The 22991-nt window shown below is 35.5% G+C and overlaps 1 long non-coding RNA gene across 10 annotated transcripts in view; it reads left to right on the forward strand.

The window, feature by feature from the left end:
* Nucleotides 1–22991, forward strand: part of LOC141421648 (uncharacterized) — a 201403-nt gene that overhangs the window by 82284 nt on the left and 96128 nt on the right. For 7 of the 10 annotated variants that reach the window (XR_012446305.1, XR_012446301.1, XR_012446299.1 and 4 more), the window contains one exon: nt 15604–15652. The exons of the other annotated variants lie outside the window; for them this stretch is intronic. This is a non-coding gene — a long non-coding RNA (uncharacterized lncRNA). The remainder of the gene's footprint in view (nt 1–15603; nt 15653–22991) is intronic. 10 annotated transcript variants of the gene reach the window in all.

Here is a 22991-nt window from a genome sequence, read left to right on the forward strand (position 1 = left end):
CACACCTATGCATGTTTTCTCATTGGATTTCTGAAAGAGAATGGAGCATTTTGTGAAAGACTGTCAACCAATCATTGCTAATAATGAGGTAGGTGATAAAGTGATCCAAGTGCAGAGCAGATCATCTGACATGAAATACACATTAGATTGAACGTGGTATATGTGTCTGGTTATTGCCATCATTTTGCAGTAATCCTGTGTATGTCCTGCCTAACATTTAGATATCCAAGTGTGCCATACTCACACATGAAAAATGTTTTTTTCAGATATACTTATTATACTGTTTTTGCAGTCTTATATTTCTTCCAATTTTGGCCTACGTGTGGTGAAAACATGAATATATGCCTCACATTACTAATTAAGAGTAAGATTTTCTTATATCCTTGAAGATTGATACTGTGTAGTTAATTCTCTCAGTGATCTAGGAATTAGCAGGGTTCACTTAATATTCATATTGTCCATGTCTGTAATGTTCAGCAAGCAAGATCTTTAGGCTTTTTCAACAAAGTAATTAACATTTCAAATGTCTCTGTTTCTAGAGACCTGAAAATTTCTATGTGGTGTAAAAGGAATCCCAAAATGATAAAGTGAGCTAGGATGTTACTATGAACACAGGTAGCTTAGTTCAAACCTTGTTGGTTTGAACTTATGTCTCTTACAGAGAGAGGCCAAGTTTGAGAATGAAACAGTAAATTCCTCACATGGAACAAAACAGTAAATTTCTCACATGCTTATTTCATGGTGTGGGCCTACATGACAGTAAAAAACATCTGCCCACCAAAAACATAGGTGAGTGATGACTATGACCCTGAAACTTCTTGTGATGGGATTTTGGTTGTTCTTGATTGAATCAATACTTACAAAATGGTTGTAAAATGAAATGTCCAAGGATTCAGAATTGTAGTGGGAAACATGTTATTTTGAATACATGGATATTGAGGAAATGAATATATTGTGCTTCTCTGTCATTGCTATGGTCACTTAAGACCAAAAATAAGCACAGTTTTTGCAGGTATCCACACAAGAAATGAGTGCCCCTTCTACTGATACTATGAATGTCACATTTATTTATGTGTCCAGATAGAGTTCAAGTGTCTCTTAACAATGATTTTGTGGACAGCACAATTCAAATGTCCTTGAAGAGCAATTGTATCCTGAAACATGCTCATGTATGTTTTCTCAGGTTTCCTACAAGACCACTGAAAAAAGCAGAAAAGATTCTTAAGAGAAGCTTGCCAATAGACAGGGATGAGACAAAATTGTGACAGCACAGTGAGAACCATCTCACCTTCAATATGCAGATAGTAGAGAAGGCCAGGCCTAACCTGATATCATCAATTCTTTATTCCATATTGGCTAATGTATGTTCATTACAAGGTGCATCTATTTCCCCAAACTTTTTAACCATACATGCATTTATCATCTGTAATTCCTTAATATTTCTGTGGAGCATTATATTTCTTGACATGATTGCTGAGAGACAATGTGGATTTAATGCTCATACAGGTAGAGGCATAAGAATGTTCCATATAATTTTCATTGTGTCCATCTCTATAATGACAGGTGTTGTTTTTTTTTTCACTTTTATTCCCAAGAGAGTAAGAGTATTTTTACTAGGCCATGTGAGTGGAACTTTGCACGAGTGTAGCTAATATAGATGGATCATGAATTGACGTACAATGATTTGGGAATTTTCTCATGTGTGCGGAATGCCACAGGTAAACATTTGTTTTTGCATGATGCCTTTCTCAGAAGCAGGTAAAGGTCCAAGTTCAGTCAAAGATCACCAAGAGGAAAATGTCCCCTAAATAGTTAAGCACTGATATGAGCCAAATCACAGTGTAGAAGTTCTCTTCAAAAATCTGAGGAAGGACTAACCCTGATTGTAACATACTTTTAACACACATGCATTAAAACACTTATAGCCCTATCAATTTAATAAAGATGATATTTTAACCTTTTCTCTAGTCAATAAATTATGTCAAAACTTTCATGAGGAGGGAATTATGGTATCCTGCTTCATTGTCACTGTCTGTGATCTATTCATACTGGAGGAAACAACTCCATATTTCCAGTCTAGAAATGATAAATGTTCCAAAAATTCTGTCAACTGTGAAGAGGACAATGATCGAGGTATAGTTTAAATGACATTTCATGATAGTCATGGGCAAGGGAAGGCTGTGCATTCTGTTAGAGAAAAATGTAGCCTGAAGCATAGTTTTTATGTTTTTTTTTTCATGCCAGTCATAAGAACACAGCAAATTTTAGAGGATTATAGACAAAACCTTGGTTATATGTAAGTAACAAGGAAACTGTACATGAAAATGGAAGCAGGGGAGAGAAATAACCCAAACATTGTATGTACATATAAAAAAATGAATAAAACTCAAGTAAAATTAAAGAAAAGAAAATAGAAGTAGTCTGTTCTTAAATAATCTGATAGGTCAGGAGATAGTGCCTTACATGGTGGTGCTATGTTCCTTCTGATTCCCAGTGGAAGCCATGTGCCAACACTAATGAGAAGTCATTCTTCATAAGCATCACATTTTTGAGCCCAGTTCCCTTTCTGGCACATGACTTATTCCTAGTCTTCCAGAATATTCTTATTTCTCCTAAAATGAATACAATAAATGTTTCAGCTCTTAACAACAGTGCTACTCAGCTCTCCACAGGCAGATACAATCTGAGACATGTAACACAAGAACTTATATATAATCTGAAAAAAATACTGCAAACAGCAAGTTTACAGGCTCCAGACATTAATTCTGGATACTAATGGATGGATACTAATTCTTAGTATCTACTTTGCTTTCACTTTTATTGATAACAAGATAAAATATTCACAGCTTCCTTAACCTTATATTCTTTAATCATTCCAGTAATACCAAACCTTTAAGTGTGTCAGAATTATAGCAGCAAATGCCTTCTTCATTTTGATGCAAAACAGGAGTCTCTCATTTACTTTCATTTTCTTTTTTAGAGCTTAGCATTTCAAAAATTATAAATTGCCCAACTAAGTTCTTTATTAGGGATTTAAGTTATATTTTTGCCTTAGATTTGCTTAGCTTGGGAAAAATTTAAACACATACCTTTTTTCCATAAACCACAATTACATAATATCTTTCCTGTTTGTACAATGACCCATGGGTGTTCAAAGTGTGTTGTTCAATCTCCATCAGTTTAAATAGCTTTTGTGGGTTTCCTTGCCATTATTTTCTAATTTCTTTCCATTTGGTGAAATGGGAATTATTTCGATATTTTTTGGAGGTATGCTTTATATCCTAGAAAGTGATCTGTTTTTGAAAATTTCCATGACTGGCTGAGAAAAATGAGTAAATTACTGCCTTAGAATGAAATACACTATAAATATGTGTTTGCCCATTTTGGTGATGGTAATGTTTAGTTCTATAATGTCTTTGTTAATTAGTTGTATGAATGCTCTGTCTGTTAATGAGAATTGGATGTTGAGTTCATTCCAGCTATTACTATATCTGGACCTTTCTGTTCCTTTAAGCTCAGAATTTTGTTTGATGAGCTTGGGGGCACCAATGCCTCGTGCATATATTTATAGTTGGCTCTTGGTATATTCTTTCTTTTTGTGTTTGGCTTATACTAACATAGTTATGCTTTTTGAGGTAATTTTAAAGTTTTGTTATCTTAGCTAGTCTTACTAAAATATACTATGCTTTGGCTCTTAAACTCACATGAAATGAAAACAATTATATATAAATTCTTGGCAACATCCAAACTGTTTGCCAATAGCATCTGATCTCATGGGCTTGGAGCTGTTTCCCTTGCCCTCCTCTGATGAGAAGACCAAGGTTATGTATAAAGGAGGGCCATACATGGCCACTATGACTTTAATTAGACATCTCTATTTTAAATAAATATTATAAAAAAAACACAAGAGCTAACGCCATCTAAATTTTGCATAAAAATATTAAACTTTATTAGAAATAACTAACTCCTTAAAATTAACCTTTTGAAGCTTTTACATTTATTCAGTCTTGTCCATGATAGCCAAGACAATGACTTACCAGTAATTTCAACAAAACTAAATTTACTAACCTCACTCTAAAATATTAAGGACTTGCCCTTGTCAAAGCACAATGGTAAGATGGGGAAATGGTGCATATAGGAGAAGGCATGCCCAGCAAGCAGGAAGCCCTGACTTTAAAATTCTTGTAATGCAAATAATAATAATGATAATAATAATAATAATAGAAAACTAAGAAAAAATCAACACAATAGTCTTGAACACCTAACTATGAAGGAATTCTAACAAACTATCTTCTATTTCCATTATTTTTCTTCCAAATTCCTTTTCCAGCAAATGCAAACAATAAAGTAAAATATGTATGTGAACCCTTTAGCATACTTCAAAATTATCCACTAAAATATATACTAAGAAATTGAAATATAAATCTTTTATTAAAAATTCTGTTTCAAAATAAATGTCATGCATATGAATTAATAAAAATAATTGACCTATGAATAAAAATTAAAGTTAATTCATTTTTAACTTATGCTTATTTTATAAAAAAAATTTGAAAGCTCTAAATGAACAAATACACATTTTTAACATTACACCAACCAGCTCAGGCAAACTTAGAGAGATGCTTGCTCAAAAATGAAATAAAGACACAAAAGTGTTGGTGACATGACTCAACTGAGAGAGTTTTTAATTATATTTTAAAGGCTCTGAGTTCAATACCAGGTACTATGAAAAATAAAACCCCTGAAAAGGCTCCTATACAGATGCCCCCTAAGACAAGATTGCTAAGATTGCTAAAAGCACCCACTTCTTCCACTCTTACTAGCACCCAAATACACAAGAGTCTTTCTGTCCACTTCATCTAAACCTGGCCAAAAGGCTCTTCCCTTTTAATCCTCTGATCATCCACAATCAGACTTCCAGTTTATCAGTTTCAGTTTTGTTACCCTTCCTTATTAAAATAACTCTCCACTAAAATAATCAACAATAAAGCTTCATAAAATCCAAACATGACTAAAATACATCTCCTAAGAAGTAACAAAAATAACTAATTAATAATACAATTGCATTTTACATCTTCTTTAAGTCATGTATTTCAATGTAAAGCAGGACTCAAGTGATTCTACAAAGACTTGAAAGACTATTAATAAGTTTAAAGCTGTAACTACTACTTTTAACTTAACCTGGACAGATTACAAATCACATTTGCAGTTGATTATACTTCTAAATATAAACACAAAACTTGTACAATTACCCAGGACTATCCCGATTGTATTTGGGTCAAAGAGCCACACAAATGAGCAAAAAGAGTTATAGATCCCAAGACTGACCCAAATTAAATTGATCAATTAAAGAGTACAAATGTTACATTATCACCTGTCCCAATAAAGACAGAAAACATCAATATATAAAACCACTAATTATAAAATATCAAACATTGCACATTTACAAAAAGAAAAATTTTACTGTTTCTAGGACAACTGAAAAGGACATTAAAAATATACTAAGTTCTAACAACTTAAAAAAAGGACAAATATCTTTAAAATGCTATTTATAAGTCAGTCAACATCAAAAATTGATGGCAAATTATGAAAAAAACAATCAGAAATGAAAAGCAAATTCATTTTCAAAATTAATAATTTGCCCTTTTGGATTTTGACTAATGGTAACACGATTTTCCAAAAAGATAATGTTAAACAGGAAAATAACAGAAAAGAAGCCCTTATATTTTTAAATAAAGAGTCCCAATTTTAAATGTAGGTAAAAAATTACTTCCTCCATAACTGGTTATATACATGTAGAAGAATGAAGCAGGTGCCTTAACTCACCCCATCTACAAATATTAATTTGAGATGAGTTTAATATAAACTCAGTATTAAGTTGGAATAGATGGAAAAAATTTAGTGTTTTTTTGTGAAGTGTGGACAGGAGTGGGGTTTGAACCTAGGTCTTCAGGTTTGCTAGGCAAGCACCCTAAGATTTAAGCCACACTACTAACCCTTAAACAACATGAAGAAGTCAGGGAAAACTCTGGAACATGTAAAAATAGTGAATTATTTTCTGAACTAGATTCCAATTTCACAGTCAATAAAAACAAGAATTGAGAAAATGGATTACATCAAATGAAAGCATAAAACTTCTGCATATCATAAGAAACAATTACCAGACTCATGAGACAGCACACAGATTGGGAGAACATCTTTGAGTAGCTGTTGAACAATCAAAGGACTAATATCCAGAATCTACCAAGAGCTCAAAGCACCAAAAGAACAAACAATCCAATGAATAAATGGGCAAGTTAATTAAACACAGAATTCTCAGAAGAACAAATGGCTAATGAACACATGAGAAAAATTTTCAACATGCTTAGCCACAGAGGAGAGGCATATCAGTACTACACTGAGATCCATTTCAGCCCAGTCACAATGGCAATTATGAAAACAAAGAACAACAAATGCTTCTGATGATGTGGAGGAAAAAAGCCCTCATACACTGTTATTAGGAATGTCAACAAGAGTCGATAATGCATTGTTATTGGGAATGTAAAGGAGTGTCACCACTATGGAAACCAGTATGAAAGTTCATCAAAAAAAAAAAAAAGGAAAACAAAAGAATTTAAAAATAGCCTTATGTAATGAACCTGCTATACTGCTCTTGGACATGAATCCAAATGATTGTATATCAACATACAGGAGCAATAGCTGCAACCCACATTTACCACAGCACTGTTCACTATGCCAAAGTGTGGAATCATCAATCTTGCACATGTACCAATGAATGGATAAAGAAAATGTGTTATATAAATGGAGTATTACTTGCCCATAATGAATGATTTAATTATGTTCATGCAGAAAAATGGATGGAATTTGGAATCAACATGATTACCATAAGCCAATGTCAAAAAACCAAAAATCACATGTTTTAGGTCATATGTGAAATCTAGGCTTACAATGACTTAATATTGTGCCATAATTAATCCCTAGACCCCTTTCTGAAAAAAATAGTCTACTGTTACGTGCTGGTGTGAAATATTGTGAAGGTCCTTGCCTTTACAGTCCAAAGAACTGGCTCCTGAAGCAGCTGATTAATTTGTGAGCCAAGACCAGTACGTGAGGTAGGATTTATTAGAGAGAAAGAGGCTATAGCTAGAGCAGTTGAGAAGACCGCAGAAACTGGTGGATCCCTGCTCAGGTGAAGGCTGGGCCTTTTTATGGATGCTTTAAGTCTGGGTTCGGTTATCAGTTAGGTGGGTTTTTTCTATTGGTCATAGATTTGAGTTCATGGGCTTAGATGAGCTGGTCTGTTTGCCCTTTATTGTGGGGGAGACAACCTTGAGATAATTTTGTTTATCAGCCCTGTAGCAGATTTATGAGACCCTGTGTCTCCTCCTCAGGGTGCAGGAATACAGATTTATAACTGTTTCTCAGGATACAGGGCTTATAGTGCTCTCCATGGGGGATGGGATACTCACTCATCTGTCCTTTAGGTTCCCAGACCCAACACTATAAAATCTCAAGGTTCAAAGTTCTACTCAAGGTTTTAGTCCTTTCCTCACATGTAGGTATAAACATTTCAATTTCTTAAACCATCCTATGTCATTCCTTTGAGTTAAATGAACCCCTGGAATATCAAATGCAAAACATTCCCAAAATGACCTTATCAAAAATAAAAAAAAACTCACAATACCAGGAAAAAATTAAATGAAAAAAATCTAAGGTCTAAAACAGGGGAACACGCTGCAGAGCAATAAGAACTCAGCCTGTTGTCATTCACTCATGAAGTTCCTCTCATTGCCTTCATGAAAGCCAATACCCTATTAAGCCCAAATCTAAATCAGAACCAGAACCACAGCCTTCAATGACTAAGGTAAGATATTTAGATTACTGGTGCCTTTCTAATCACCTTGTAATTCACCTAATGTCCCAAATACAAATAAAAAACTTACAAAAACATTTAAAATAAACTGTAACTCCTACTCACTGCATGTTCCCTAATTCTCATATTTTGGTAAAAATATTAGTTTAGTGTTGTTATTTTTTAAAATATATTCATTTACATTCCTCTAGTTCCAAATCTCAACTTTTAGTCATTCTAAATGAACATACCCAGACATGTTAAAAATAATCCAGTAAACTTAAAGTGTTTTTATCAAGGTTACAAAAACAATCCAAACTTATTTAAATATATCATACCACAAAACTATACACTATAAGTAGAAACCAAAAGCCCAATACAATATATAAATACTTTGCTAGTCTAAAGCCCCACACAAAAAGTCAAAAATAAAATGGTTAACATCTTAACAGCAAAATTAATTAATATACAGGTGATAAAACTTTACACAACAGCCTATGAAGTACACTATACAACATCTGAAACAGAGTTTTTAGATATTCAAGATATTTAGCTCAGGGTTGGCTACAGGAATGGTGGTTCTATGAACAGATTTTCTTTAGTAAAGAAAGGTCAACTTCTTTAAGATAGATCAACTAATGTTGTAAGAAAGAACATTAGGGGATTCCAAGATGGCAGCTAGAGGGAGGAAGCAGAAAGCATGCCTCTTACAGTAAAATCTTGGAGAGATGCTGGAGACACACCTTGCAGGCAAGGCCACTGAGAAGAGGCAAAACTTTGACCCCTCCACACCACCTGCCTGCACAGAGAATCTCCACTACACATTAAATGGAGAAAACAGGAGGGCCCTCCAGGCCACCAGTAGCCCACACCCAGACGGCTTGGGAAGACAGAGACAAGGTGAGTTAAGTGGTACACAGTACTTCCACAGTAGATCAAGGGCAAACACATGATTTGGACTTTGAGCACATGATAAAAGTGCGAACACACAAGAGAGGTGTGAGGATAGGTAAGGCACCTAAAAAATTAGCATTTTTTGCCCTCAATGCAGAGAAACTAAAGCAGATACCTTAAAAGGAACTGAGTCCAATAGGAGAAAGGGACCAGGAACTAGAGAAAAGGTTAGATCAAAAAGAATTAACCTAGAAGGTAACACACATGTATAGAAAAGTAATGTGAGTCAACTCCCTGTATAGCTATCCTTATCTCAACTAGCAAAACCCCTTGTTCCTTCCATTATTGCTTATACTCTCTCTTCATCAAAATTAGAGATAAGGGCAAAATAGTTTCTGCTGGGTATTGAGGGGGTAGGGGGGAGAGGGAGGGGGAGAAGTGGGTGGTAATGGAGCGGGTGGGGGCAGGGGGGAGAAATGACTCAAACATTGTGTGTACATATGAATAATAAAACAAAACAAAACAAAATAAAAAAACATCTGAAACATAAAAACCTTCATTCATACTAACGACCTGTAATCAGGCAACAAAACATGTGTACTCAAAATCTTTAAAGTTTCTATGATCACCTAAGATAAAAGTTAACATTGTACATTTAAAATTATAATCTGCTTTAAATGACCTGATGCTTGTCAAACACAATATTCCAACTAATTCACAATACTGCCTTATAAAAAAAACACAGATATAATGAATAAGAAATACCACTACAACATTGTGTTAAATCCCTCACACTAATTATAAAAAAACTTTTAATACTCAAAATTAGTGATTGGTGTGCCACTATTTAAATACAAAAAAAATTTCTTCAAAAACCTCACTGAAAAGCTTATGACAAAATGCAATAGTTATGTAAGAAGAAATTATGGCCCTGCATCACACTAGGTTGTATATGAAAATGTACTATTGTACTTCAGTAGACACAAAAATAATCAAAAAAGACCTTACAAAACCTACTGAATTACCAGCATTAAATCATAAACACAAAAGATTTGTTTTCAAAAGGTATGATCACTTAATCTCCATTATCATCCCTTAGAAAACATTAAAAAATAAAACATGTATGATCCCTCATCAACTTTACTCGAAAATCTTTCTATGACATAGTTCAAGAGAAATTTCTCCTAAATTCAAAATTAAAAGTAAGAAAACCAAACGCTCCTCAAAATAAAACATCCTTAACTTTTTGATTGTTACCCAGGGAGGCAGTAATGCCCTTTTAAGTCTTCATGCTGTGTTTATATCACAAATATCTCAATGTCTTCTCAGTCCTGAAAAATCTCCAGAACCAAACCAATGCTATGTCTAATGGTACACTCTGGATTAATGATTTTCTAAGAACATGCTTTCTGGGACTCATGTTTAAAAATTATAATAATAGTTTTAATGTTTATATACTCACTACTCTGCTAATTTTTATGTTGTTTTTATGGTGTATTCTTCTTTCTAGTATATGCAATAAACAACACACCACACTCCTGATATCATCCTGTCTTGACAGTACAAGGATTAAATTTTATATGTCACCTTTCAACAAACTAGTGTGATTGTCAGTACCTTTTTAGGCAGGGCTGATGCCTCTTTTAAACTGAAAAGAGCTCTTGACAACATGACTCCCTAAGATCAAGGAACTAAAGTCATTTAGGGGAATGTAAATCAGGGTAAAATAAGGACAAGTACCATGGAATCAATGTAAGCTAGAATATGGATGCAGGATTATAAAATAAAATATTGTACTAAAGATGCCTCAAAGAAAGCATTGGAAGCATTCTTTCTAGCTCAGATCCCAGGAAGTTTAATGTTCTAAACAAAAATAGTGAAAGTTCCTCTAAAATTCCTCTTTACTTGTCCTTGCCGAGTACTGTACCCTGAGAATGAAGAATGACGGAGTCATCAGTACTTTCATTCAAAAAATATGCCCTTAAATGTTATAAAATATAGATATCCATGTCACAAGACCCTTTTATTACTAAGACCTCCCCAGACACAATGCTTTCATTCTTGGATTAATAATGTCAAAATATGTAAACAATAACAAAAATATTACAAGTTACCAGGGACCTAATACAAAACCACAACCACAGAATAGGTTTAAGCTAAGGTCATTAACTTTTGTTACTGCATACAAAGAACCTTTTGTGTAAGAAGTAATACTTCTGCCTTAACTTCCCAAATGCAGTCCACTGGATGTACATTTATGTGCTGTTATATACATCACTACTTTCCTTCCCTACCTGATAGAATCTTTGCACACTTTTTCCTCACAAATAGTCTTGCAATTCTTTTGTATGACAGATTCAATGATCACAAAATCCATGGACAATAAATCAAGGTTTTACCCATGTGAAAACCTTCTTAATTCCACTCCAGTGACAATCATACAGTGCAGCTTATTCAATGTTTGGTATCCAGGTAGGTTTGACTGGTGCCTCAACTGGTTCTTCAATATATTTGTACAGCTATATATTGCCATTTAGCTACTGTGGAGACAGTATATGTTGCCACATTCTGTTGCAAGATGTCTTCATAATTTCAGAGATATGTAAAAATTAATGGAACACACATTTCTAAATGTTTCTTGAATGCATGCTTTTCAAACCATAATTCCAACCTTGCTTGCCTGGAAAGGGCCAAATTTTATGCTATACTTGCAGACAGTGTTTCATTAAAGCTGGTAGTGACAAGGCATGAAGAGAAAAACAGGTGATTTTCATTATTTACACTTTGATGAATGCTATGTGCTGTTCTATATTCCCCTTACTTCCCATTATGTGGTGAAAACATGAATACTTTCCTCACATTTATGTCAAGAGTTTGGTTTTTTTCTGTGTTTTTGTAGAAAAGTAATATGTTTTTATTTTTAACAGGGGTAGAGCCTTAAGCAGATATCGAGGTAATATTGTTTATATCAATCACTTTAACATTGACTGTGGAATGCTTTCAGGTATCCTGTCAAGGTAGCAAGTGTTACCATACTAATTGAGTACATGAATCTCTGTAAGGATTCAGGTAGCATAGATGGTTCCTAAAGTGATGCAATGAATTTAGGAATTTTCATATGCACAGATTGAATGTTTTTACAACTAACAAATATGTTTTTCTGGATGTGTTTCTCAGAGACAGGTCATAAAATGCATTGACTAACTGAGATCATCAAAAATAAAATTGTTCCTACATACACAAGTGCTCACATGATCCTAAATCACAATATAGGACAACTTACATTTGTGTACTATTAAGGAATGAGGGTATATGTAACCCTCCTTACTTTTGCTGCACTTGCTGAGATGAAGAACAATGGAGCCTTTAACAATTTTAGTGAAGTTAAAGCTTTGTAGTTTTAATAGTAGCGACATTTATGATCAACTTTGAAATTCAGAATTTATTTTGGTTTATCATTATTTTGTTGATATGGTAGCACATGAATAAGTTCAAGAATCCTTCATAGTTCCAGTCTAGATATAATGCATGTTCCTGTAATTCTGTAAACAGTTACTCCATGAATCTAGATATACCTTAAGTGGCCCATAATAATAGTTGAGGCCAAAGGAAGACAGAAAATGTGCTGTGGTTGTGCAAACTGTTTGCTGCATCACTAATTTATATGCTTTCTCTTTCATTTTTCATATTTCTTCCTCAAGGACATGGCAACCATTACAAGATTGTTGTTGTATCCCTGACAATTGCTAAAAGTGACTATCATCTCATGTGACAGTGCAGACACTCTGATCTTAAATGTTCAAGTGGGTAGGGATGCTGAGGCTCACATGGTATTGCCATGTTTTCTTAATGATTTTTGTAAGGAAATTCTTAGTATAGAAGCATGAAAGAATGGGATGTTAAATGCTTAAGATCTTTTATTCACATCTAAGGACTGTTTTGAGCACAACAGAGTTCCACCTTATTATATATGAAGTGTTCGAAAGAAAACCTAAATCTACCTATAACATATATATAACTGTAATTTTGATAGCAATCAATGCATATTTGAAACTGACTACTTCTAAAAGCATAAATCATCATCCATGTCTATGTCCTTTTTTAAGAGCCCATCATGCAGGTAAGGTTTGGGAATATTAGCAGGTATACTCTCAAGAGAGTAGGATTGTCTTACAAGTATTTTCCCTGGATATCTGAAAGTGTTCAAGTAGTGTAGCTTGGTCCTTTAATGATGCAATGACATTGAGAATCATGTGTAGTACAAAATTTTTCCCTGGTGCTTCTGTCAGAGACAAGTCATGGTATCTCTGAGAGACAAAATGTAATCAAGTGTAAAATTCCTGGCCTTCAGGTTGGTGGTGATGGCAGTCAAATCTTATCATACAATGTCTAACTTTCTTATTTATAGATTACTATGAGGCCTCCCCCAATCTTTCTTGTCACTAGCATTTGTTACAGGTGCTCATGTAAGAAATGACTGAATCTTAACATTTGTGGTGACTATGTGTGTATACTTTTTATATGGTGGAAAAATTTCACATTATTCCTGTGTGTATTGGTCTGTGGTTATGTTCTGGATCTTTGTCATTAGGCCTTGCGGATTTTTGTTAGTATAGGATATTTATTAGGTGCTAGTGACAAATGGATGCAATGTTTGGACCATAAAACCCATACAGTGTTGAAGGTTTCATCAGTAGTCTTGGTGCTTACTTGGACATAGGTGGTCTGGTAGAGCAAGTTTTTTTCTGAAACACTGTGCATGATTTCTCATAGATCCTCTGGAAGAGAACAGAACATTTCCTGACTTTGCATTTTCCAAACAAGTATTGCTAATAATGAAGGAGATGATAATGTGGTCCAATTACAGATTAGACCATCTGATATTCCAAGTTCCTGAGATTGAGCAGGGTTTATGTGTCTGGTTATTGCCATGTGTTCTTGGTGTAATCCAATATATGTCCTTCAGAATGTACTAGTACCTGAAGGTGCCATAAAAACCCATGAAAGGCTTTCTATTTTGAGGTATACATTTGAAGAGTGTTTTTGCATTCTTATAGTCCTCCCTATTTTTGGCCTGTATGCAGTGAAAACATGAAGATAGGTTTCAAGTTTCCAATCAATACCATGATTTATTGTATTCTTGCAGATGGCTACCAACACTGTTGTTAATATTCCCAGAGATAGAGGCATTAGCAAGGTTTACATAATTTTCATATTGTCCGTCTCTGTGATGTTGATGAAGGAATAGTGTAAGGCATTTTTTTCTCAAAAGTAATAGACCTTTTAAAATTCTCTGTGGAAACCTGGAATTATCCGGTGTAGTAAGTGGATCTGCAATGATATAGTGTGCTATGATGTTACTGTGAAGACAGGTTCCTTCAGATATTTACATAATTGGCTAGCATGATGTCTTTTATGGAGAGAACACATGCCAACACTGAAGCAATAAAGTTCACCTGGAACACTGCTGGTGTTTGTGTGTATGCTGGTGTGGGCCTACACAACAGCACAAAACTTCTGACTGTCAAAAACACAGGTAAGCAGTAACTGCTCCCCTAAACCCTCCTGTCATGAATTTTCATTGACCTGTCTTGAACCAATGCTGACACTCTGATTATTAATTGTAAGATGAAGGATTAAGCATTTTAATTGCATAAAATGTTATTTTGAACCTATGAATATTGAAAGAATGATCATAATGACTTTCCTTGTCATTGCTGTGTTCTCATCAGCCCAGAAAGAAGCACAGTTTTTGCAGGTGTCCATACAAGAAATGAGAGCACATTAGTTGATGGATTGAGGTAGAACTCATTGTCCCGCAACAATGATTCTATTCACATCTTAACTTAATGTTGTTGAAGAGCAATTACATTCTGAAATATGTTCATGGATATTTTTGCATATTTCCTACAAGACCACTAAAAAAGGCAGAAAAAAATTTTTGACAGAAGCTTGCTTATAGGTGAGTGATAAATTTGTGATAGCACAATGCAGATGATCTCACCTGTAATATGCAGACAGGAAATTATACTGGGCCTATCCTGGTGTCTATCCTGTGTCACCAGTGTTTTTTGCTTTTGCCTCATTCCATACTGAATAGTGTGTAGGTACAAGGTGAAGCAATTCAGTCATTTGATTTCTAACTGTTTTCAGATGTATTTAATAAAGCATTAACCATACATGCCTTCATTCCCAATAGCTACTTAGTATTTCTAGAAAACATTAGAGCTCATTGAATGATTGCTGATAAACAATGTAGATCTAATGCTCACACAAGTAGAACATAAGACAAGTACTATACAATTTTGATTGTGTCCATCTCTTTGATGCTTAGGGTAGAATTACATAGCTTTTCCTCTCAAGAGAGAGACTATGTTTATGAGGCTGTATGAGTGGACCTCTACAAGAGTGCACCTAAATCACAATGCAGGATGTCTTATCTTCATCTACAAAGCTGAGGAATGAGGGTGTTTCTAATTCTTTTCTTAACATGCTTTTGACACACATGCTTTGATAATAACCCTTGTAGCTCTAGTAATTTTAACAAATATGAGGTTTTGCACTTTCTGTGCCCATAAAATTGATGTTGAAACATTTAATGTGGAGGGAGTTATGGTAACCCCTTTCATTGTCACTGCTGGCGATCTGCCCACACAGGAGTAAACTAAAGATATCCTCCAATGTTTCCAGTCCAGAAATGATGGATGATCCTGAAATTCTGTCATGTCTGAAGTAGTGCATGAATTTAGATGTAGTTTAAGTGATAATTTATAATGGTCAGGGGCAAGGGAAGGGGAACATATCCTGGTTGATAAATTTTACCCTTAAAATTGTTTTTATGTTTTTTTTTTCCATTCCAGTCATGAAAACACAACAAGTACGAGATTGTAGACCAAACTTTGCTTATAAGTAAGTGACAAACTACACATGAAAGTGGAAGTAAACTTATCTTAAATATCTGGATAGGTGAGGAGGTGCTCCTCATGTGGTGTTGCCATGTTCACTCTGATTCCCAGTGGAGATCATGTACATCATGGAGTAATGCTCATAAGATGTTAGCTTTCATAAGCAACCACTTTTGATGCTGAATCCCTTTTTGGCACATGCCTCAAGCCTAAGCATCAAGGACCATTCCCATTTCTATTGAATGGAGTACATAAATGTTTGGTCTTCTAACACCCGGAACACTGAGCTCCCCATAGGAAAAGACAATCTGAGACATGTAATGAAATATCTTATATATCTCTGAAAAAAAATTCCCCAAATATCAAGTTTACAGACCTCAGACATCCAACTCTCATGGCAGAAGTCTCTCCTTAGTATCTGTTTTACTCTCATCTTTATTGACAGTCAAAAGCTAAAATATTAAGATCCTCTTTATCTCCATCTCCCTCCCTGTATATTCTTCAATCATTCCACTAACACCAAGTCTATAAGTCTCTCAAACCTCATGCCTTTCTTCATTTTACTACACAAGAGGAGTTTTGCAGTTCCTTGCATTTTCATTGTAGAGCTTACTCTTTAAAAGAAAATTATACATTCCTAACCAGGTTCTTTCACTAAGGATTAAGTCATAATTTTACCTTAGATTTGCTTAATGTAGGAAAAATATTTAAACACATGCTTTTTGTACCATGAACTAGAATTACATAATTTCTTTCCTCACTTCATCAATGACCCATTGGTGCTCAAAAGTATATTGTTCAATCTCCGTCAGTTTGAATGTCTTTTGTGTTTTTCCTTGCCATTGATTTCAGATTTCATTCCATTATTGTCATTAAGATATGGGGAATTACATCAATATTTTTGTTGAGCTTGTTTTACGACCTTGAATGTGGTCTATTTCCTAAAACATTCCATGGGCTACTGTGAAAATGTGTAATAAATTGTCATAGGATGTAATACTCTATGAATTTCTGTTAAATTATTTTGTACTTGGTATTGTTTAGTTTGAGGACATTTTTGTTAATTTGTTGTTTGGATGCTCTGCTTATTAATGAGAGTTGGGTGATATTTAGTGTTCTTAAATAAAACTTAACCCCTTAAAATCAAGTCTTTTCCATCATAGCCAAGATATCTGCTTACCAATAATTTCAACAAAACAAATACTTGGCATCATAAAAAGCAGACTCTCTACTGCTCTTTCTTTTTTCTAGAGGAAATACAATTGCAATTCTGTACCTAAAAAACTTTTGGTGGTTCTGAGGTTTGAACTCAGGGCCTCACAGACACTAGGCAGGCACTCTACCACTTGAGCCACTCTGCCAGCCCTAAAATGCAATGATGTCAAATTTTGGGGGCTTTTTTGGTGGCACTGGGGTTTGAACTCAGGGATTAACACATGCTAGGCAGGCACTCTACCACTTGAGCCACTCCACCAGCCTCTAAAGTAACTCTAAAGAGGCTTATGTAATTAAAAATATGGCTATAACCATAAATAGACTATTATTATAGTTCAAGCACCCTCCAAACTGAATTCTTAATATTGTCTTTTAATATCTAAAAATGCCACATATCATAAATTTTAAATCAATCTCCCCTTTTACCACCACAGGCCCCACTATTTGTCTCATCATGCTTTTTTGCTAGACTCCTGATTAAATAAGAATTCCAAATGGCTAGACTCTTGATTAAATAAGAATTCCAGACTCTGAAAGAGGTGTGGTGTCATACCTCTTGGAGGAAGGGATACACTGTCACAAAACTATAATAATTTCACTAACCTTGTTCTAAAATTTAAAGGAACTGCTTTGTCCAAGCACAATAGTAGAAGGTATACATGGCTCAAGTAGGAGAGCACCTTTCTAGCAAGCATAAAGCCCTGTTTTCAAAATAATATAGTAAGAATAATAATAACAAAGCTAATAATGACTGAACAAAAAATAACACTTTCTTTTTGGGCACCTAACTGAGATGGAGTTCTAATAAAGGGTTTTCTATTTCCTTTTGTTTCTTCCAAATTCACTTGCCACAAATGCAAACAACACAAGTAAAACAGATGTGGTAACCCCATAGAATTCCTCAGAATTATCAGTTAAACTATATTGCAAACTTAAAATATAAAAACCTTTGTTAAAAAAATCTTTAACAATAAAATTCTACTTATATGAATTAAAAAATAATAATACTTGGCCTTTGAATAAAAAACAAAAAGTTAGCCTCCAGTCTTAAAAACAAAGACTCACCCCAGAGCCCAGGACTGAAGAAGATCCAGGCACCAGCAGGTGTTGGCCAATAGCACATACTGAGGGCCCTTCACTCCAGTGTCTCAGAGAGCCCACTGCAGGCAAGTTTTTATGTAACAGTCATGATAGAATATCTAGGTCAACCCCTCTAGAAGTAGACATTCATTGTTTGGCTGCACTGAGTAGGCTGTTTATATCTACTGAGCACATTCTTTCTAGAGATCAGCTGCAGGGGAAAGTGGGCATTGTGCCTCTAATTGAAATCATCTGCTAAGACTTTGCAGAAGCCCAATCCCCTGTTCACACAAGGACTTCAGGGGTGCAAGCTTGATTTGCTCAAGGGCAGGATGTTGATTTGTTTTAAGTAGGTCTTAAAAAGTTATTTTGTCCACAGTAACATGGATTAGGTTGTTTGAAGTTCCAGGAAAATTGTAAGTTTGCCGAAGGCCCTGCTTAACCACTGCTCTTCTCCCTCACCAGATAATGACACTGATGGGCACTGAAAGAGCAATACCTTGTGATCTCACTTATCTGTGGAATCTACCAGAGCATATCACAGAAGCCAACTTAAAGGGTGGCTAATAAGAGCAAAGTGTAGAGGTGGTGTTTGGGGAAATGTTGGTCAAATTTCAGCTGTGTTGGAGGAGTAATTTCAGGAGACCTATTGTACGACATGGTGATTATAGTTAATAATGATAGTTGGATACTTGAAAATTGCTGAGCAAGTGAATTTTAAATGTTCTCACCACAAGAATAGTTTGTAAAATAATAAATATGTTAATCAGAATGATTTACCTTCAACACTATGCTTAAATGCTTGGAAACATTAAGTTGTGACCATAGATGTATATAATCTTTACCTGTCAGTTATTAAAATTAACTTTAAGGATGAAGCTGATGGCTCAAGACAACTTTATTAAAAATATAGGAATATAAAAATCTCTTTTTTCTCTTTTTGTGGCCCTGGAGTTTTAATTTAGGGCCTCATACTTGCTAGGCCAGTGTTCTACCAGTACTTTTGCTTTTAGTTTTTTTCCAGATAAGGTCTCCTGTTTTTGTGCCATCGGGTCTTGGATTACAATCCTATATCTGCCTCATGAGTAGCCAAAATTATAGGTCTTAGGTACAATGCTTGGTCCAGCAATATTAACATCTCAACCACAAGATTACTTAAAAATATGTGTGTGAGAGTATGAATGTATTACATAACTCAATGCCTGGTAATTTGTATCACATTAACTACTTATTCTTCATGAGAACCAATGTGGAGCCTTTCTACAGTGGTTTTGAAATCACTACTCCCTGATTTGTGCACAGGGAATATGATTGTTCCCTAGATGTTGGTTGTGTGGTCAACCATATAAGAAGTGTATATCAGATGCCCTGTAATCATAATGCAATGCAAGAAGTGCCATGGCCTACTTTCAGGGTGTGCTGAGAGCATAGAGGAGGGCATCTAACCCAGCAGGCTCATCCACATTATATAGGAGGAACTGGAGTATAAGTTTAAGCCCAAATGTTCAGTAAGAGCCATCAGGCTGGATTATACAGAGGTCAAAGGTAGTCATATGTCAGCAATTGTGGATAGTTCAATGGAGTCATTATTGCAATGACATCCACCTAAAGGTCACCCCCAAATGGATAAAATCCACAGGAGGAACAAGAGCAAGCAAGTGTCCCATTGTCCATGTTCCCAGTCCTAGAGCTCTGGGCTATCAGGCTTAAGGGACTCAGGCCTCCATAGCTGAAGAAGTTGAGTCCCTCTCTCTGTCCCCAGCATGTGATGAGGGACATCCAGTGGCCCTTTTCACTGGGGATGCTTTTGTTCCTGTTGAGCTGTGGCAGCAAGTAGCATTACTTCACTAGTTACAGGCCTTGGCCAAAGAAAGTGTGGGAACAGAGGAAGGGGAAGTAAGGAAATCTCATAAAACCAGCCTGGGGATGTATTATATACCTAGAAATAGGTGCCAGTGAAGTAGTGTGGGAGGCACTGATGAGCAGTCCATAAGGAGGCAGGTGAGCCCAAGTGGAAACCATGGTTAACACATGATGAGCCATTTCCTTGTCTGTGACAAAATTATGTGCTTTTGATTGCAAATGGTACTGGATATTCAGCTCTTAAATAATTGCCCTCATTACTGCACTGCATTTTGTGAACTCTGTTCCTGTGCTGTCTCTCTAATGGAATGCAACTTCCCTAAAGCTTGGGAATCTTGCATTCCCTTGCATCTCCAGCTTCTTGGGAAAGATAATGGATAAGAAAACTTTTAATGATAATCCTGCTTAGACAGTTAGTAACCAGTTGTCTCTTAAAATCCTCATTTGAATCTTTGGAAGTGAGGGTTGTTATAGTCACAGATAACTGTACTGAGCAGCACAGGTGACAGAGCCAGGATGTAAACCTTTGTTTACTGCTGCTCTAGTCTCTAACCCAGATTGCCTGCAGCATAATGACTGCTGTGAACAAGATGCTCCTGAAAAAATGTAATTTGTGACTCAAACATTCCTTACAATTGCTTCCAGTAGCACAAGGACAATGATATATTTGATCCTTGTCATGTGCCCACATTATCTTGAGAATAATAAAACAAAATGCATGTCTTTTTGTGGTTAGTGCACAGTAAACAGCAAGATTGGTTCATAGTCAAGTTAATAAACACTGTGCCAGCCCAAAAAGGAAGAAAAATGTATGTTCCAGCTCGAATAGCTACCCTGGTAGCTATCCAATAGTTTCTAGCTTTCTTTGGTTTATGAATTTTTCCAAACATGTTGAGGTACTCTCATATGTAAATCGTATAGACCTCCCATGCACCTGATAGGAAATCTGCTTTGTCAACATCCCTGCCAGACCACAGCTGAGGTAAAGACCTCCATCAGGGCAAGATTGTGGAAGGAACTTGTAGGATTTCAAAATGTCTAAAGGAGGGTTTCATTCAGAATTTTTGGTCCATTTGACAAGTTAAGTCTGTCTTCCTTCTGAAACGAGATAAAACAGATCCACTTATGTGAGTTCCTGCTTCACTTAGAAAAAAGTGACCCTCTCATGTCTCCCTAAGGGGCAGACCTCGGAAAAACAGGATGATGGACGAAGACTGACCACCAGAATAGACCTGTTCAATGAAAACCAGGTTTAGAAGCTACTACTCACTTTTTTAAAAGAAAGTTACACTTCAACATTATTTGTACTGACCACTACATTTCCTACATTCAAAGAAAATAAAAACAACTCCAGGCTAGGTATCATTTTACACACTTGTAATCCCAGCACTCAGGAAGCAGAGGCAGGAGGTGCAGGTAAGAGGATTGTGAGATTCATGCCAGACTGGGTTACAGAGCAAGATTCTGGCTCAAAATAAATAAATAAACAAAAACCCACCAACCAATCCAATCAACTAACAAACAAAGAGAAAAAAAACTCCATCCTTTCTTTCCCACTCAGAGGAAGTCCATTCAATGGAAGGGATTCTAAAGCATCGTGTAAATGAGCATAGTGTTTACCACCTCATAGCCCTCTATGAAATGGATGCAAGTTGGAAGTAGGAGAGTGAGTGGCTGGAGAGACATGAGCACCTTTCAGATGTGGGCAATATGTTTTTCCTGTGCACAGAGATAAATAGCTTACATCAATCATCTACATCAATGAAGAATTTTTAGATTGCATTTCTTTATAACATTTTAATAAGCATTCATATCACAATTGTTTCTAGCCTCCCTTAATATCCCTTATAGCTTCACTTATATCTCCTTTTATTTTCAGTAATATATTCCTTAGTACACTGACACATACATATTCCCATTATTCAGTAGATTGTTTTGCCCTTGGGAACACAAATGCTTGTAAACTGAACATTTCTTCATCTTTTTACTACCTTTCTATAGTTGGAGTCATGCTTGGTTTGCCAACATCTTTACATTAGATCGTATAATGTAAATTTTCAAATGCATCTGCACATCCAGCTCATAAATATGAATAAGTGAGGCTATTTGGAAGAGAAATGACATTTGGGGATAAAGGCCTTTTTCTGTTATGTTCTTCAGTTTGATCATGATTAATGAACTATTGAACTGTCCAAGTGTCTGGTTAAATTTGGATCATGATTGGAAGAAAAGCACAATTGTTAAGCTGCCATCCTAACCAAAGCTAGGATAAAGCTACCTGGAAATGCTATGTGGTAGAATCAGGGAGCTCCCTGGGGTTCACTCCCATTTTCCACATGTACCTCTGCACAAATGTGTGTTTTTAAATAATAGAAAGTGTGAGAAAATAATTCTCTTTCCATAATATTTTGTTACATACAACTTAGTTTACCTTTCAAATAGTGAAATACCAAATAGCAGAAAACAAACAGCTGGCATTAAATGAAATAAATGGCTGCTTGATCACTAATTACTCTTTATTCGTAAGAAAGTTAAATTTTTTTTATTTATTTAGCTTATTTTATTGAATTTAAGAACTGCCTGAACTACTCACTATTGAAACCACTAAAAAACATCATCCAAACTTACAGAATTATAAGAACTCAGTTAAGAAAATGAGGAAATAGAGAAAGCAATTACTATTGAATCAATATCCTCTTGTAACTTATAATTTTCAGAAATGATCTGCTTCTGTCTTCTAGCCATGATCAACCAGTTGGGTCAGCATCATTTCATGAGTTGGGATTTTATGAAAGACTTGCTTCAGCAGAATGTAGCTCAACTAGTAGAGACTGTAAAATGTTTAATGATGATGGAGAATTGTACTTGCACAAGATGACAAGCACCATAGCAAACATATCCAAAGAGAAGTGACCAATACTGAGAAAGAGATGACACACTGGCCTATAGGGTCTTACTCCCTGTTGTTCAGTGACTACACAACTTTTCATGGTCACCCTGGCAATGCAGTCTGTGGGCAGGGGATAGAGGAGGCTCTGCTTATGATCCCTCTTGGTGATGTGGAAAGGAAGGGCACCAGAGCTGTGGCTGGGATCTAGGATAGGCAGTGAGAACTGCTGTGTAAATCACTTAATATTTTTCAGATGATAAAATTAAGTTTTCTCTGAGGCCTGGGGTTGAAAATG

This window comes from Castor canadensis, chromosome 3 (genome assembly GCF_047511655.1).
Source record: "Castor canadensis chromosome 3, mCasCan1.hap1v2, whole genome shotgun sequence".
In the NCBI taxonomy this organism is placed as follows: domain Eukaryota; kingdom Metazoa; phylum Chordata; class Mammalia; order Rodentia; family Castoridae; genus Castor; species Castor canadensis.